Raw genomic sequence first — 19,676 nt, forward strand, 5'->3', positions numbered from 1 at the left:
CACTTGAAAACCAGATGACTGTCATTTACTCCATCCAGATTGTACTTCCTGGGCCACTACAGTAGTTAATGGACTGTTTAATGAGTCAATCCCAGAATATTAACTGATAACCAGAATTAAATGCCTTTCCTCTCTCATGTCATACATTTGCCTGTTTAAAAGTAAGACAGAAGGAGAGAAGACAGTCACCTCCTGGGTCAAGCCTCACCTTCCCCTTGGCCTCTGCTACAACCTGAAGGCTATGGGTACCCACCTGCCTCTCCAGGAGCAAAGTGATGAGACATATGTGCCTCTCTGTCTTCAAACTGCTTGAAACATGGAGCCAGCGGCTGAAATAGCTTGTTTAACAAGGACTGGATTTTTCCTCTCAATCACAGTTCTAAAGCTATCAGTTATTGAAAAGCTGATTTTCAAAGCACACACGAGAACAGCTTTTCTGTACAGCTGCAATGCTATTTAAATCTTCCATGAATATATCCACAAACCCAAGAAAATTCTAAGCTAAAATATTGCTCTTAGAGAGGACATAGTAAAATAAGACCCTAGCAGGGAAAAAAATCCAGGAAATGAAATCTGGTTGTTAATTTTAATACTGGAATTACAAAATTAGCCATACAGCTAGAGGAACACCTGAAGTCACTACTGAGAATTGTCAGCCTGACAGGCTTTCTTTGTGAGGCTCTTCTGTGGCCATTAGCTTGTCTGCCCCCACGGTCATTCTCAATAGGTCTCGAGATGTGGATGAACATCTTAGCCTCACTTTCTGCCATGATGAGGCTGGAAATGGATATAGAATAAGCAGAGTAAGGCAATGCTTTGGAAACACCAAACAGATTCATAAAAGGCAAGACCATCCTTGGAAAGAACTGACTACTTGAACGGTGGTCTCTCAGTGAATCTCAAGACCTTGTCTCCAGCATGACTGTGCCAGAATTCTCAGAAGCCCATTGGTGATCCTGGCAACACTACTGCCATGCTTTAATGCTTTTGATCATTCTCCTTCTATGATCACTCAGTTCCACTGCAAAGGTGTAGGCTGCCTTTGTAGCATTCTATAATGTTGGATACTTCTTTGACTTTCATCCAAGTGGAAACTTTTAGACTCTAGCTACATTGCAATCGGAATGTCCTTCATTTAAGACATTCGATTTCATCAAATTACCTCTCGAAGGACATTATATTGAGTGTGAGTCACTATCATAAATATTTTGGAGCCATTCACTTGGAAACTGGTGATGAAAACAAGGTGACTATACCAAGGGAATTTCACTGAAATCACTGACCAAAGAAAAGCCATGATGAGAACTATTCTATGCCATCTAGTATTGCGTAGCTGTATGCTTCACTTTTGACATCTCTTAGCTCCTCTATAATAGGCTTTCCAGGTTGGAGCTAAATGAATGCTTTTTAACTTATTGATTTACTTCAAATAAAGAAACACCACAATATCCCCTGGATATAACAGGATGATGGTAAAATGTAAGGCAAGCGATCTACACAGCCTCAATACTTAGCACAATGCCTGGCACAAATTAGACAACAAGTATTTGTTGAATGAGTAAATGAATGCGTGTATGCTGAGACCCTCATGTTTATGAAAGACCTACTACACACCATGGCATTGAAAGTTCCACACAAATGTCTGGAGTCACCATGTGAACCCAAAGAATGAATAAAAAGCTCAGCAGGGCCAAGGAAAATTTGGATCTCATCCATATTTGAAAACATGGTGGAATTAATAAATGAAAATTTAATGCCATTTCGAGTTCTAGTGATGCTGTGGAAGCCTGCTGGTCCCTGGGTTTTAAAATACTTTCCCAGCGTACAAAAATCAGAACTCTTTTTCTCATGTTGTTCCTTCTTTTGTTTCCATAGGAAACAGTGACTTCCAGGCATCCGAGATGACACAACACAGATTGCCAAATTGCATGCCACCCTGCAGTTGCCAAGGAGATAATGTATGTCATTCCTACAAATAACATGTTGCTCATGCCTTCATTTCCTTTATCTAGCTTTTGAAGATTATTCTTCGCCTGAACTGAATTCAGATAACGTTCACTGTGGACTGATGGAAACACGCCTTTTTTAAAAAATGTGTTTACCCTACTCCCCCAAGGCACTCGATTGCACCACACACACTGTCTGTGGAGGGTCTGGGCGTATTTCATGCCCATTTTGGAACCAGTGATTCAGCAGTTTTCACTGGAAAATAAAGCATCCTGAATTCTGTCTGCTTGCGTTTTAAGTAAGGGTCCAATTAAATCCACACCTGGCACTAATATATTCCAGTTTATTCCAGTTTAAAATGGCCTACCGCAAAAGCAGCTGCACTGTGTTGAATTTACATGGGAAGGAAAGAAAGGGAAGGAGAAAGCAAGCAAGAAAGGCAAGGATGGAAGGAGTGAAGGAAGGAAAGAAAGAAGGAAGGGAGGAGGGGAGGATGGGAGGCAGGGACAAAATGGAGAAACTTATATTTATTGAGCACCTGCAGTATTCCAGATTAAACATCTGTAAGATGAACAAAGAGAATTAGAGAAATTTGAAATCTTGGCTGACATCATTCCACTAGTGGCGGGTAGAGTCAATATTTTAACTTGAGCATGTCAGACTTAAAAGCACATATGTTCCAGCTACCTAGTGCTGCATAATAAATCACCCCAAAGGATCATGGCTTTAAGCAACAGCAATCATGTTAACACCTTCCTTTATGGGTTTGGAGGTTAGCTGGACTCAGCTAGGCAGCTCTCATTCATTCAGCATCCCTCACATGGTTTCAGCCAAAGCAGCTGTTACTGGAGGCATCTCACTCACATGCCTGCCACTGATGCTGGGGCTGTCAGCCAGCACACCATCCTGTGGTTTCTCTATACGCCCTGGGCTTCCTTACAGTATGGCGGCTGAGTCCAAGAAAGCAATTTTAAGAGATGCAGCCTCACAGTCATAAAGTAACACTTCTCCTGTGGTCACAGGTCCACCCAGGTTCAAGCGTGAAGGAACATTTGTCCACCATACTTTGTGAGAAATGCACGTGGGATGGATGGCCAGTGGCAAGAGTTCTTATTGCAGCCATCTTCAAAAATGTTTTCTGGCACAACACAATTTTTGCCATATTCATTGATGCCTCAAAAACCCTGGGAGCCAGGCTTCACAGGCTCTTTTTGGTCTGCTTGGCGGAATAATTAGGAAGGGAACAGTTACAATGATCAGTCAAAAAGAGCAATGGAGCAACTTTTACTGTCAGCTTGATGAATTGTGAAAAAAAATGAACATTGAAATTAAGCTTTGGAATGAGTTTCTGGTTAATTTTTTGTCCTTACAGAAAGTCCCTTTTTACTCATGCATTGCCAATTTTCAAAACATTCAGATATCATAAACACTAACTTTCCACTAAAACTGTATTGTGGCATAATCATACATGTTAGCACTAACTGTACAGTATTATCAAAAACTGCTTTTACCTAATGTAGGGTTTTGGTTCTTTTGGTCCTTGGGTAAATGGGAGTTTCCTACATGAATCAAATGAATTGTTGTTACCAGGGGTAACAAAATCCACTTGGACATACGTTCTTGCCATCTTAATCTATCATCAATAGATCAGGTGACTTCTGGCTAATGTCTTTACCTTCTTAGCACTCGTTAAACTGGTCTAGTAGTGAACCTAGCCAGGCTTGGGCCACGAACACACATCCAGCAGATCTGAAACAGCCATCTGACCTCAAATCAATATCCAATGTGTCCTTTAACCATTAAAGTAATCACACATGTTTATCCTTTGAAAATATACCCAACTATTATCATAAACAAAGAGAACCTCAGAAAGAAAATAGGATGTTGATGATGCAATACAAAGAAAGAACACCACAAAGACAATAAAGGAGTAAAGACAATAATCAGACTCCGCAAGTATTCAAGCTGGGGAAGCATTTTATGGTGAGCTTGTGAAGAAACAACAGCAATTGCAGTCATCTCATTGCTTGCCTTGCTGAGAGTGTATGATGGTGCTCACTCTACTGTACTGGCAGATTGGCCTGGAATAAACATATATCTAATGTCACTCTTGCTGAGATGAACAGCTCTACAATGAATCAGGTTATACTACTCAGTGCAAAATCAAGTCTATCAGGCAGAATCCCAGAATCCCAAACACAGAAGTGTTCTCTCCAGAACGTGACACTGTTATTTCTACCTCTCTCTTCCCAGACAAGCCCAACATCTACTTTCATTCAAGCTAACACACAGGATGAAACTAGGATTTCCTCAAATTAGTGCTTCACAGAAAAAAAAAAAAAAAAAACCTTAAAAATTGAAATGCTCAGGTAATGCACAAAGCAGTGCCCAGCAAGTGACATGGAAGAAAGGATATTCAATACTTCTTTCTATTTCTGATTTCACCCTACATATTTCAGCTCCAAATTTTACATCTTTCTGTAAAGTTTTTTTCAAAAGAGGAAGAAAGCCTGATAAAATTCCTGAGGATAAAGTAACAGTATCTAACTTTTTTATATTATAGAACAATTAGCCTTCACCTTACACAAACTACGAAGATTTGAGATCTTTTTACTTCTCTGTTTTCTTCATTGTTATGTGTCTTAGAACTTGGATGCTTTATAACACTGTGATTTCTAATACTGTGAGTGGCTAGTTCCACTTAATGGCTACAGAATGCCTGGATAGTAACCAGGAAGTTTACTGTAACCAGTAATTAACTCCAATTGTTTCATGAAACTCTGAAATCCCCTATGAATTGTCATTTTTAACCTTTAACTCCATTTTAATGTGTCTATTACAGTCATATATTTCTAAAGTGCTATTTCTAGTCACATATTTCTAGATTTCTAGGAGACATTTTACTGAAATACTTAAGCAAATTTTCAGTGCTAAAGGAAGACTGATTTTTTACATTTTCTCCATCATTAAGGTAACTATCCACTCTCTTGGTTAAGCTGCGATACTTTTGTCCAGAACAAATATTTACTGGTAGGTCACAAAGACAATAGGCATATACTGGGGTAGTTTCAGGCAGTGGCAAAGTCAACCTATACATGATACATTAATTGAAAAAAATAATAAAAATTTCCAACTTGAAGATCACATAGAAAAAAAAAACCTGCATGTTTCCCTGAAAAAATGATTTTTAAATCTTCCCAAAGTCTATACAATTGGATGCTTCAATACACTTCTTTTAAAGTATATGTAGTAATGAATTTGATAAAATAAATTTGGCAATGGTACAAACCCTTTGCAAAAGTGTCAAAATGAATGGTTTATGGAATTTTGAGAGACGAATGCAATTCAATAAAGAAAGACTGGGGGAAAATAAGAGAAAAAGAACTTGAATGTTGAAAGCTACTAAAGGAGAGAGTCTTTTTTTTTTTTTAATTAAAAAACCAACAGGATTCTCCCTCTAAAATCTCCTTCTACTTTTATGAATTGCTCAGGGATACTAATATAACTTTCTGTCAGCAGATCAAGTCTCCATTGACCACAATCTATTTCAGTCCTGAAATGCATTCTTGTTCTGTGGATAATAGGTAACCTCCTTGCTGCCATTTTTAGATCAGCCCGTTGGCAAACATTAAGCAGAAAGCATGTTCACATTTTCAGGATCAGCTCAGGCTGTAGCAAAGTGGGTTTCTTGCTTGCAGAACCAGCAAGAGTGAGCTCAGCACAGGGAAGAGTGCCTATTGAAGCTCCTCATCTGTACAAGCCTCAGTGGCTTCAAGTCAGAATCAAATAAACAAACCAATGAAACTGGCACAGAGAATATGCCCCCATCAGCCCCAGGCACCAGGAGTACAACTCCCAGGCTGGGATATTCTCAGCTCCAAACTCCATCTCTGTCTTGAAGACAAATAAACTAATAAATGTTAAAAATGATAATCACAGGGTGAGAAGAAGAATGTATACATATGTATGACCAGATCCCTTTGCTGTAGAGCAGAAATTGAGAGAACAGTGTAAATCAACTATAGTAGAAAAAATAAAAATCTTAAAAAAATAAAAATAAGTAAACATGCTAATCACTATAATCACTAGCACAATTTCTTACTAATTCCCTGTTTTGTTGTCAAAAGGAGGCAGCTAATAAAGGAAATGATAAGTCAGATCTTGGCCTCAACTTTACTTCAAAAGGCCATTTGTGATTTCCTTAAAATTGTTTGTAACCAGAAAAATAATAGTATTTTTATAAGCCTCAACCAAATAAAACCTGGGTTTTCTCAAAACAAATCCCAGGCTCCTCCTTTCTTCATGGAAGGGGCAGCCAGTGAAGGTCAAGTGCCCAGTTGTCCACTCATCACTGCTTGTCCACACGTCTTTGGTCAAGGATCTGCTCTGCAAGAGCAGCAAGTTATTATACATTTCCCAGCACTTGCTCACTTTCCAGGGAAGCACCTTGCAAGCTCCATGGAGGCCTCCTTTTTTTCACCTTCCAAGAAGGATGCCCTTCCCAGGGCTTCTCCTTTCAAACCAGTGTTCAGAAGAGTATTGAATAGATCCCTTTTTTCATGTGCACCCAGAGACCATTTCCTTGTTTTCTAGGTGTAAAGAGCAGAGTTGGGCATGACTCTTATCTCCCATGTAGTAGTCCATCTATGTAAGATACAGAAATAGCCCAAACCACAAAACCAAGAGTCAAAAGCACAGACAGTGAAAGGGCAGAGATAGGTGCTCCTTCCTTGGGAAGAATTCTGAAGAAACCAGGTAATTTCAGGTCAAGAACTGTATTATCCAGATTTCCTTCAGTAACCCCAAAGGTCTGGGTGGGTGTATGGGCTTCAAATACAAAAAAGCAATGCTGGAATGGGATTATGGGAATTCCCTCTGCTATTGTTGTCATCTAGGACTTCTCTTCCCTGTCACTATTAGTAGTAGTAATATTGTGCAAGAGACCACATCACATTCATTCTTTCATTCTTTGACTCAGTCAACAAATACTGGATGGGCATTTCCTGGGTGCCAGGCTCTGTGTTAAGCATTGGTCTTATAGTTTGTATTCTTCAAAATGCTTTCTTTAAAAAAAAAAAATCTTGCTGTGGCTCTGGCGTAGGCTGGCAGCTACAGCTCCGATTAGACCCCTAGCCTGGGAACCTCCATATGCTGTGGGAGCGGCCCAAGAAATGGCAAAAAGACAAAAAAAAAGTCATTAAAAAAAAATCTGTTCAATAGACTAATCCCAGATGTATTATACTCATTTTGTTTTGAAAAGTTGCCTTTCTGCTCTTTGGATACAGTGTTCTCACCACCTTTTGCTGGGTCCTCTTTGCAAATGTTCATTCTCAAATATCAACAACCTGCCAAAGAAAAAGTGTAGATGTGCTAAGTGGTGGGGGACCTTCTTCTTCCATACCTCCTGCCTTTCTCTAACATTTTCATGGGACAATTTTTTACTTTCAAGTCACCCTCCGTATCCACATTAAGCTGACTGGACTTAGCAAAAACTTTTCACGAGGCAAAAAGAGAAAGCACTCACAGGGAAACTAACCCCCCACACTCATCTTCACACTCCCATTCTCCGTCTTGAATCCCCTAAAGACAGACTGTTCTCTGACTATGGAACCTACAACTGCTTCAATTAGCTGAAAAAGTAAAAGTGAATTTAAAAGTTTGCTTTAGCCAAACTACTCCCAAAAGAGAGACAGCTGGAGAATTCGCTGGACTACACGGTTAAGGAGTCATGAGATTGCAGAAAACAAAGAAATGCCCATGCTGCTAGTTTTCAAAATAAATAGGTAAATAAAAATAAAGTCAAGGACATCCCATCATTGCTCAGCGAAAAGAGATCTGGCTAGCATCCATGAGGATGCAGGTTCGATCCATGGTGTTGCTCAGTGGGTTAAGGATCCGACGTTGAGTGAGCTGTGGTGTAGGTCATAGACGAGGTTTGGATCCCCTGTTACTCTGGCTGTGGTATAGGCCAGCAGCTACAGCTCAGATTTGACCCCTAGCCTGGAAACCTCCATATGCCATGGGTACAGCCCTAAAAAGACAATACCAAAAAAAAAAAAAAAAAAAGTCAAAATTCAATAAAGAACAAATGAAGGAGAAAGCAAAGAATCTCATGGAATAAATACGCAAGAGGAATGTGAAAATCCAGGCTTACTAATAAAAGCAGCCAAAGAGACTTTGGAAAAGACTGCTATTCAAACCAAGAAGATAGGCCGGGAGGGTCAGAATCTCTGGAATGTGAGGTGCTAGTAAATATTAAGAAAAACATACCATGACACTCAATCTGAGTAGAAAAGGCCCTCTCCTTATATTGACCAAAATACATCATAATTTCCTTCGACCAAAGATGTTTTGATGCATAATATCCTCTAATTCATTTAAATGAGAAGAAGTAAGTAATACTCAAACTGACATGTCTTGAAACTTCTAAATCATCTGCCGAGTGAAAAGCTGGAGATTTAGCAATGTATATTAGGTTGTGGGAAAATTAGCCCCTCAAAATAGCAGAAGGGAAATTGGCAGCTTAGTCAAATAAACCAGAAGGAATGACTAGTCTTACTCAGTAGCTTAGGGAAGAGAACTTGCTGGGAAACACAGCTAAACATTGAAGGAATTTCTTTCCATGGTCTGTATATTTCTGAAGCTGACTATTTTTTTTCCTTCCAAAAAGAAACGCTAGCCCACTCACATTGCTAACATAGAAAAAGATCACTAGATTAATACTAACTGGAAACACCATTAAGAAGAAAATGTTGATAACAAAATTTCACGAGAGGAAGTACAGTTCCTTTATAAATTGCTGTCCCCACACCTGAGCATCGATCTCGTTTATACCAGGAATGAAATCATCAGTATGTATTTCTTGAGCACCTCTAGGTTCTTAGCAAATCTGTGCTAGATGTGCTAGAGAAGGAATGGAGTAAATGGAGAAGTAATGAAAATTCCAACAATGCAGTATTAGTTTATTAATTATATAGCAATTCTAGAGTGATCCTTAAACTAGCTCCTAAATGTCACAATCCAAATTAATGATGTCTACAGTAATGAGCAGGCTCATTTCTTTTATCTGTTTTATCTCTTTTATCTGTTGATTATCAGTAAAATACCCTCACTGCCAGGCTGCATTCTCCCATCAGCCCCTGGGAGATGTTTTATGTCTCTTGGTCTCTCAGAACACCTATTCCTCTTGATTATTTACATTGCTATACTCTATCAACTGACATAATACAAATTCATTTAGGGCAAACATTATCTGTTGAAATTCTTTAAAATTTCCCTCAGCACCTTTATGATGGAATTCTTTTGAACATGTGTATAGTAAATAAATATTGTTAATTGACTATATGAATGCCTGCCAAAGCAAAAAATAAAAGTAATACTTTATTTAACATTTTTTAGATGTTTAAAATGTCAAAAAATTAGGAAAACTCTGGATAAGTCTATAGTTGAAATGACTCCGGGAAATCAATTGATTCTTAACCTCAAGAAAATCCACAAATGTTTGTTTTATGTCAAGCTAGAGATTTGGGAGATATGGCTAATTTTCTGAGACTTTGGGTTCTTTGTAAACTAAACTACCAGCTAAGGGATATGGCTTGTTCATAAATGAGATAGAATTTTATAGGAGGGCTTACACTTTCAACAAGATGAACATTAAGACAAACTTCAGGGAGTTCCCTTTATGGCTCACTGGTTAACAAATCTCACTAGGGTCCATGAGGATGCAGGTTTGATCCCTGGCCTCACTCAGTGGGTTCAAGATCCGCCGTGCCATGAGCTGTGGTGTAGGTTGCAGACATAGCTCAGATCCTGCGTTGCTGTGGCTGCTGCGTAGGCCAGCAGCTGTAGCTCCAATTCGACCCCTAGCCTGGGAACTTCCATATGTCTTGAATGCGGCCCTAAAAAGGAAAAACAAGAACAAAAACAAAAACAAAAACAAAAACAAAAACCTTCAGAAAAATAAGGATTGAGGTGGGCAGTGAGTAAATGTGGGAGGCACAGCAGAGGGTCAGTAGTGTTGGCTATAATGTAGGGGCAGCAATTTCTGGGGTAGTGAACCTGGATTTCACAGCCAGACTCTGTGAGTTTAAATCTTAGCAGATGTGTGACTGGACAAATCACTTAGGCTTCTCTGTGCCTCAATTCTTCATCTATGAAATAGGATGAGGATGGGACAGGACTGCTATGCCAATTATATGAGTTAGCAGATGTAAAATATTTAAAATACTCTCATTCAAAATCTATGGGATGCTGCAAAAGCAATTTTTAGAGGGACGTTCATAGCAATACAGGCCTTCTTCAAAAAAGAAGAAAAATCTCAAATCAACTTAACCTACCACCTAAAAGAATTAGAAAAGGAAGAAAAAACGAAAACTAAGTCAGCAGAAGGAAAGAAATCATAAAGATCAGAGAGGAAATCAATAAAACAGAAATTCAAAACAATAGAAAAAAATCAATAAAACCATGAGCTGGTTCTTTGAAAGGATAAAATACTCTCTGGTGTTTACTGAACACAGGATCAGTTGATGCTCTTATTGCTGTTGAAACAGTATGGATTTTTGCAGTATGGATTTAGCTTGAATATTTAATAATCAGTAAAGTAATCTGACTCAGAGAATCAAAAAAGTATCACCCCCCCCCTTGAATCTATTCTTACTAACGTAAGCATATGTTAAAAAGTATAGCATAGCAAGCTGGCATTAGTTATGGATAGTGAATGAGTTTGTAGTCACACAGATTTTTAAATTAGAAGGGAATATGGATATCATCTTGTTTAACTTCATCATCCAGCTGACAGAAAAATGCAATCTCAAATATTGGGTTCTGTGATCAAACCTACATTGGAAAACTGAGTCAAAAAAAAAAAAAACAAAAACCCTTAATGTTGCCTGTTTTCTGTCGGTGAAAGATAGCATTGTGCATCTGAAAGCATCCAAAATACTTCACCAAGGCTCTGTTTCTTCAATCACAAAACTGTGTGTAACAACACAGCAACTCATCTTGGGGCATATTGTGGAGAATAGAGAAAACATAGATAAAGCTACTAGCACAATATATATATGGCACATAGAAGACACTAAAGTAACAGTAATGATGATCATGGTGACAAGATACCTCCCCATATTCTATATATTATGTATATGCACTTCACAGCTTCTTCCTTTGCCATGATATCTGTGAGTATAGAATGCATGAAAAATAAATGGATATGTTTACTATTTAATCTATAGCCATACCATAACACACACAATCCTACACTGTATTATACTAGATGCATTATACAAGATGCCTTATTACTTCCTTGAGCACTGGTTAATATATCTAGCCTCCCTGATGCAGAATTAAAGTTATGGCATTTCCCCCATCTAGAGGAGAAAAGAGCCTAAATTTTTACTTATGACGCTAATGTTGGCATTTTTCTTCCCACGTGATATTAGTACCAATAATTTCCGAGATAGGTACAATATTGCTTCAATAAGCTACTAAAATTGATTGCTTCTCTTCCTTTTGTCGCTTTGAATGATATCCCTTCCCTCATCACTTTTGCATTTCAAAGGCTAATTTGAAGTCTCAGCTTCACTCTCTCTGATATGATTTATCATCACCCTCTCTACCTTTCCTTCACAGCCTTTTTATTATTTAACTATTTGAAGTTAATTGTTAAATGTCAGCCTCCCCACTACCCACAGATCTACAAAGGAAGTACACACGGTATTCTCAGCCTATGGACACTTACTAGGTACCTCATAAAAAATAGCCATAAATATAATAGGTTCCCAGACTATAACTGTATGTATAGATCCAACATATTTTAGCAGGTAGGTCTAAGGTAGTAGTGCATCTTTGAGAGTAATATAAGCTATATTACTATAAGCATGATTATGTTATTCTAAAACCAGGACTCAGACCACAATTCCACATACTACATGTAGTCACTTACAAGAATAATAGCCTGCCGCTTTCACTAGACTAATTCCCAGGTTTTGTCTTTGAATCCTCAGTGCCTTGCATGGTGAGTGGCACATAGCAGTTGCTCTGTAAACAACTGCTAAATCCCTAGCTGAGATGTTCTCTCTTGCTTTAGCAAAATGACGATTTCTCATGCAGCAGAACATGACACATAAAACTAACAGGTGAAAAACATGATGGAAAAGGAAACATAATGCTGATATTCTTGACACTCAAATCATAGAGTTTGATAATTGTACAATTAAACAATTACTCATTGCCAAAAGAGCATTACTAACTACAGAACATTCTGCACTGAAAAAGGTATGGCTTCGGGGAGGTACAATTTATATAAGATTTAAAGAATGTCATTAAACTACTGTCACCAACACACCGAAATGTCAAGTGAACTGACAGTATTACTTCATGTCCTTGTTCAAACTGCCAAGGAAAGAGATTTTAAACTAAGTTAAGAAATGTAAGAGATAAAGACAAATGAAAAAATGAAAATTTTTTTCATGTGGCTTAAACTATTTAAAGAACAGCACTTCTAGGAGGAGTATTGAGAATGATTGAAATAGAAATTTGAAACTGCCCTAGTTTGTAGACCCTGTTGGAAAGGACTGGACCTTGTGTATTACCAACCACTGGGAAATCATTGCATTTTACATGGATGTCGCTCTCAGGCACTGAGACCTGGGTAAGTGAGCTGGCTAAAACGACCAAAACAACAAACTATGCTTTCCTCATAATGGCTGCACTTGTAGATTTACTGAGGCTTTTTGTTCGATATTTTTTGTTTTCAGAGCATCCTCCTCAGTTCCATTAGTCAAATCCAACTGCTGACAAGTGTGTCTCAGACTGAGTATCTGCTGTTTTCCAGCCTCACTGAGACCAGGCTCTAGCTCACTACTTCACATCTGCCTGTTATATTTACTATGATAAGGAAGAATTTTACATAAAATACAGCTGTTTGGGGAAATTGGTGATAAACATATTGGCTTTTTGAGGCACTACATTTCCTATTGTCGGATTCTTATGGTTGGCTCTTTATAATAAACAACTGTGACTATAAAACACTGTGCTATGTGCTGTATGGGAAGAAAAAATGAAGCCATAATCAATTTTATTAGGAGCTCACCATCTACCCAGGTAAACAGAGCAATGAAACAACTGATGCAAAATATTTCAGGATATTATAAGTGAAAAACTATGTGATGCATACTTTAAATGTTGAAGATGCTCAATGAAATGAAGGATAATAATAAACCACAGCTACGATAATCATCAGGGAGATGTCAATCAAAACCACAATGAGATATCATCTCACATTTGTCAGAAGGCTATCATCAAAAAGACCACAAATAACAAATGCTCCAGAAGGTGTGTATAAAAGGCAACCCTGTACATACTTGTTGGGAATGTAAATTGGAATAACCACTGTGGAAAACAGTATGGAGCTTCCTCAAAAAACTGAAAATAGCATTACCATATGATCCAGCAGTTCCACTCCTGAGCATATAACCAAAGGAAACAAAAACACTAATTTGAAAAGATACATGCACCCCAATGTTCATAGCAGCAGTATTTATAATAGCCGAGATATGGAAGCAACCTGTCTATCAATAGATGAATGTCTATCTCTATTCAGCAGTAGAAATAAGCATTGCCATTTGCAACAACACGGATAGATTCGGAGGGTATTACATTTAGTAAAATAAGTCATACAGAGAAAGACAAATACAGTATGTTATAACATATATGTAGAATCTGAAAATATAAAACAAATAAATGAATATAACAAAATAGAAATAGATTCACAGATATAGATAATGATTGGGGACCAGTGGGGAGAGGGGAGGAGAGAAGGGGAAGATAGAGGTAGGGCATTAAGAGGTACAAACTACTATGCATAAAATAAATAAGTTATAAGGATATATTACACAGCACAAGGAATATAGCCAATATTTTAGAATAACTAAATGAAATATAATCTATAAAATATTGAATTACTGTGTTTGCACACATGAAACTAATATAGTAAATCAACTATACTTTAAAAAATAATAATCGCAGCTATTATTTACCGGGTAGTAAGCACTGTACTATATACTTTACAAGTGTGATGTAATTTTATCCCCAGTATCAGCCTTTCCAGTAGATTCTATCATCACTCTCATTTTGTAGATGTCGATTCTTGACACCACATTTTTGAGATCCTTGAGTTCAGTCAAAATGATCCTCAGATGGGAAACAGAGCTAAAGTTAGACTTTGAACAATGGATAATAGAGAAGGAGATTCTCATGAATGCACTCGAATTATTGAACCCAAGGTGTATCCTTAATTATCTATATATTCTTTTTAATATCATCTTTCTTCTTAAAGACTCTAAGGAGAGAAAATAGCTCTTTAATTTTACAAATATCCTTGTTAAGAACCCATGAACACTTAAAAATTGAGAAGTTCATGAAGAATAGTTAACAATGAGAGGGAAACAGACAAAGAAGTTAGGTAGATGGGAATGGAAAGATGCCCAGAGGAGAAGTATGCACTTGTTGTTCAAAAAAATTGTCATCACTATCAAGGATAGGAAACAGTGTCCCACTATGGAAATTTTCCACCTGTCTAAACTTGAGCTCATTAGCTTCTTCATTACATGTGCTTGACTGCTCTTCTCTATCCTAGTAAATGATGCCACCACCATCTATCTCATTCCTCGTTTCCTTCACTCAGTTTTTCTCATCAGTCACTAAGGCTTGGGATTGAAAGGTATGGGGTTTGCTGGCCCAACCCTGCCACTTACCAGATAGATAACTTTGGGCAGATAACTCAATTCCTAACTATTGATTTCCTCAGTGGTAAAACATGGATAAAAGTAGAACATATAATACAGGTTGTTAGAATTAAATTAACAACACAATGTCTTTAGAAGTTCTTGTAACTGGCACATAAAAATCATTCAGAATATTTTGCTATTATTATTTGGTCATAGAAATATGAACAACAAGACTGTGTTGGGCGCATTGTTTTGCACATACATATTATGTATACATTCTAATCTCTATAGTTATAGACATAACCCTAAATTAAATACTATAAAGTAGCGTTCAAGGAACAAGTATTGCATTCAGGCCTATCTGAATTGAATTAAATATTGGGTTTACCATATCTTAGTTGTGTTATATTGACTCTATCGCTTAATAACTTCAAGCCACAGCTGCTTCATCTATAAAATAGTTATTGTGAGCTTGAAATTAAGTAGCACATGTAAAGCACATCACATAGTATCTGGCACAATTTAAAAGTCCGAATAAGTTTGGTCATCACCTTATTGGATTTTTTTCACAGGATACACATGCATGCATTAGTGCTTCCTTTCTAACTGAACAAGGACTACAAAATATATTTTCAGTTGATTTTTTAAAATGTGATTTTATTAGGAAATCTCTTAATTTTATTTTATAGTTATTTCTTTTCATTACCGGCATCAGTGGGAGAGTAAGTACTCTAAGAAGTAGTAAAGGTATAGAAGATAGAACCACTAGAACAGAGCTCATTTTAAATATTGCAAGAACAGAGAGAAAAGCAGAATTATGGTAATGCTGAGGAGAAACAAAACAGCTGCTTTCCCTCCTTAGATGCCTAAAGACATACTTAAGCTGCCCTGACTGTAGCTCCTCTTAGATTCTGCCAATCAGCCTTTTCTCCTTGCTTCATGAATATTCCATACACCATAAGCTTTCAAATTCTCAAGGAATAAAAATGGTCACCATAAACCTCAGCCAGGCCGTTAATAGTCCATAGGTCACATATGGTGACAATGAATCAAACCACTAGTGAGATTACCCAAAGGACTATTGAATTATCAAGTTCTGTGCAGACTGAAGGCAATTGCAAATGAGTTTAAACACATTTGAAAGAAAGGCAATATCATTCAAATGAGCAAATAGCCATAGAAGTTGGAACGTATCTTAGAATGAGCAAATTCTAGTTGTTTGATTAGAATCTCTACAGAAACTCCAAACTCTCTAAGATTATTAGAATATTTCCTTCCAGTAACATCTTTTAAAATTTTGCTCTTAACACACATTTATCCTCTTCTTGATTTCCTTCTCCTGATTTATATAGTTTTCTCTCTCTCTCCCTTCTCTAATTGTAATGTGTAGTTAAACTTCAAAGTCAAATTTAGTATTGAAACTATTCAATGCCAACTGACACTCCAAAGACAGCTGTGCTCTGGCAGCAATGTGTACTCTGGAGGATGGGTGGACCCACCCATTAATCCCTGTCCTTAAAACATAAATATTCTCCAAGTAAACTTCTGTGGAGATCAAAGTTATAATATACATATATATGTAGTTACACACTGTAGAAGACATGAAACATATGATGGACATTTTGAACTAGATTTGTTATGAACTCCTTCCCAATCCTTAAATACTATGTCTCTATGTCCTTCACAAATTCCATCTTCTTAATCTTGGTTATGGCCATTTACATGCAGCATGTAGCCCATGCTGCCAAGAAGAGCTGGTGAACCAGAGTGAACTTAACCAACAGAATGTATTCAACCAAGCATTCACCAGTCATGGCAATGGCTGTAGTAAAGACATAGGTTTCGAGGAACTACTGGTTCTGCAGAACAGTTTTACACTAAGTGCTACTTTCAAGTATTTATAATATTATAATGCTAGTGCAAGGAGTCTCATTGCCTTGCAAAAATGAAACGACCACTACAACAACTCATCATAAAACAGAAAAAACTACACATATAAAATGTCTTCAAATGCAGAATCTCGAGAGTTGAGCAATCCTGGAGTTGAGGGGAGTTAATGGTTACAGGGAAGAATCAGTATATTTTATAATTTAAACAGTATTAGAAAATCAAAAGTTGAAATATGTTGTTTTAAGACTTAAAGATAACCACTGTTATATAATAATATGTTATACAGCTTCCAGAGTACACGAGAAAAGAAAGAATAGGAAATTTTAGCAATAAAAATATATTATAAAAAATAATATTAAGGAAGAATGTAAAAATAATAAAATCAGACCAAATAGAATTCAAGGGGCATTACATGGAACCTACCCAAAAAAGTTATTTTATTATTAAATTCATAGTGATATAAAAATAGAGCTGTTATAAATCTTTATATGTTGAATATCATAGCATCAAAATGTATGGAACAAAAAATATTTAAAATGCAAAACAACCAACATGATCTCATAATATTTGAGAGAATTTTTATATCTTTTCGGATACTTGAACAAAGTGACTTATTTAGATGGTGAAATAATAAGGTTTCAAGTAAAATTAATTTAACAAATAACAGTCAACCCCTTTCAAATGCCCATCAAACATTTATAAACTTTTGGAGTAATTCAGGGCACAATGAAAATACCAAGAACATTAAAATATGTACAGGTAACATTTCTAGACATAAAATGATAGAACTGAAAATATAAGGGAGCTAAATAAACAAAGTCCCATTCAGAAAGTTTAATATTATCCTCCAAATAATTCTGAGCTTGTAAAGGAAAAAAGCAGCATAATTGCAGAATATTTAGCAAATAATTGCAACATTTCAAAAGTTATGAATTATGGCCAAAAGCTGTATGCAATGCAAATCTCATTACAACAAAGAGGACTCTATTATTAAATAAGAAACACTGAAAATAAATTAATAAGAACTAAACTTAAGAAGCCAGAAAAAGTAACAAAATTAACCTGCAGAAGGATGAAACCCGCATGTTCACTGCAGCTCTGTTCACAATAGCCAAGACATGGAAACAACCCAAATGTCCATCGACAGATGATTGGATTAGGAAAATGTGGTATATATACACAATGGAATACTCTTCAGCCATAAGAAAGAACAAAATAATGCCATTTGCAGCAACATGGATGGAACTAAAGACTCTTATACTGAATGAAGTAAGTCAAAAAGAGAAAGAAAAATACCACATGATATCACTCATATCTGATATCTAATATACAGCACAAATGAACATTTCCACAGAAAAGAAAATCATGGACTTGGAGAAGAGACTTGTGGTTGCCGGGGGAGGGGGAGGGATTGGGAGTTTGGCGTTAACAGATGCAGACTGTTGCTTTTGGAAAGGATTAACAGTGAGATCCTGCTGTGCAGCACTGAGAACTATGTCTAGATACTTACAACGGAGCATGACAATAGGAGAAAAAAATTACGTACACATGTGTGTGTAACTGGGTCCCCACGCAATACAGTGGGGAAAAAAAAGTGTGTTGAGGGAAATAACAATAAAAAATAAATTAAAGAAATAAATAGGTAAATAAAATAAATCGTAAGTCAATAGTTAGAAAGAAACAGTAAAGTTAATAAATAAATCCAAGATAACTTTTTAAAAGGAAGAATAAATGGAATTCTTCTACAAAAGCTTCAACACAACAAAGCACAGCAAATGAAACAACGAACAACAATAAAATGGAGAAAGGGCATAAAATTACCTATGGGGAATGGGGAAGATAATGAAACTGTAAATAATCTTTTTTTAATTGAAAATAATATACAAAATTCATTATAATAATTTTGACCATCTCGGTAAAACTGATTCCTTTAGCGATGTAAGCTTTACAAACTTCATTAATCTCTCGTGCGCTGTTCTTAGAGAATCAGTGCCCAGAGCCTTGTGGGAGGAGAGCTATAAACAGCAGGACCCTCAACAGTTCATTCCTGTCTGATCTGCCCTCCTCTCTGGCCACCTTCCCTCGGAGGACTTCGCTGACCACCTGGATTCTGAACTGAATCTCACCCAAGACAAGGCCCCAGCATTTCCTTCCCACCATCAGAGCACCATCACCACCTAACACATCTAGTGTTTTATTACATAGTTGTGTTTTTATTGTCTGCCTCCCCGTCCTACATACTTAAATATAAGCCTCACAGAGTAAGATATGTGCCAGGGGCTTTGGTTCTCAGACCATAAACAGTGCGTGGCGCATCACTGGTACAACATGTATATTTGTTGAATGAGTGGGGAAAAAAAAAAAAGAATGAATGCATGGGATGGGTTATAACTGAAGGAGAAGAAAGCTGATGATTCACAAACTTTATATACACTTTGATTGGGAGACAAAGGGGTTTTCGACTACCATTTGCGGCAACTGCAATACGGCTGTACGTACATGACCACAGGCACTGTGCCGATGCTAGAAAGACGCCGAGTAGAGTGAGAGAGAGAGAGAGGAAGAAAAAGAGAGCAGAGTGTCAGAGGAAGAGGAGGAGAAAGAAGAGGAGGAGGAGGAGGTGGGGGAGGAGGGGGTGACTGCTTTCTCATTTTCATGATGATCTTGCTATTTTTGTACGACTGGCATCCACGAGGGAAAAGCCATCTTCCTTTTTTTTTTTTTTTTTTTGTAATCACAGAACCACTTATGTGCCTAAATGTAAATTATAGTAACTCTTATTAGGCTTTCACATCCTTTTCGCTGTCTCTTTAGGACAAGAATTCTCAATTTTGGATGCACATCAACTGCAACTGTGGGGCTTCTTGTTATTGGTTTTATTTTCTTCTTCCGTAGGAGGGGGCAGGCCCTACCCAACCCCAGGTTTAATTCTAATGTAGGGCCGCATTGAGGACCGCTGCTCTGCTTTGTTCAGTGAACTCCACTAAAATGTCCTTCCACCTCATTGAAGAATATCCACAGGGTTTTCCTAATAGCATACATAAGATCGTGCCCCTTTCTGTAGAAAATGTTTAATTCTGAAAAGAATTTTCAAACAACTAGCCCTATGGACAG

General features: G+C 37.2%; 1 protein-coding gene across 1 annotated transcript in view; it reads right to left on the reverse strand.

Moving 5' to 3' along the window:
- The window catches only part of GABRA4 (gamma-aminobutyric acid type A receptor subunit alpha4), a 72,052-nt gene that overhangs the window by 23,414 nt on the left and 28,962 nt on the right, over positions 1-19,676 (reverse strand). The window lies entirely within an intron of this gene.

This window comes from Phacochoerus africanus, chromosome 10, assembly GCF_016906955.1.
Source record: "Phacochoerus africanus isolate WHEZ1 chromosome 10, ROS_Pafr_v1, whole genome shotgun sequence".
NCBI lineage: Eukaryota > Metazoa > Chordata > Mammalia > Artiodactyla > Suidae > Phacochoerus > Phacochoerus africanus.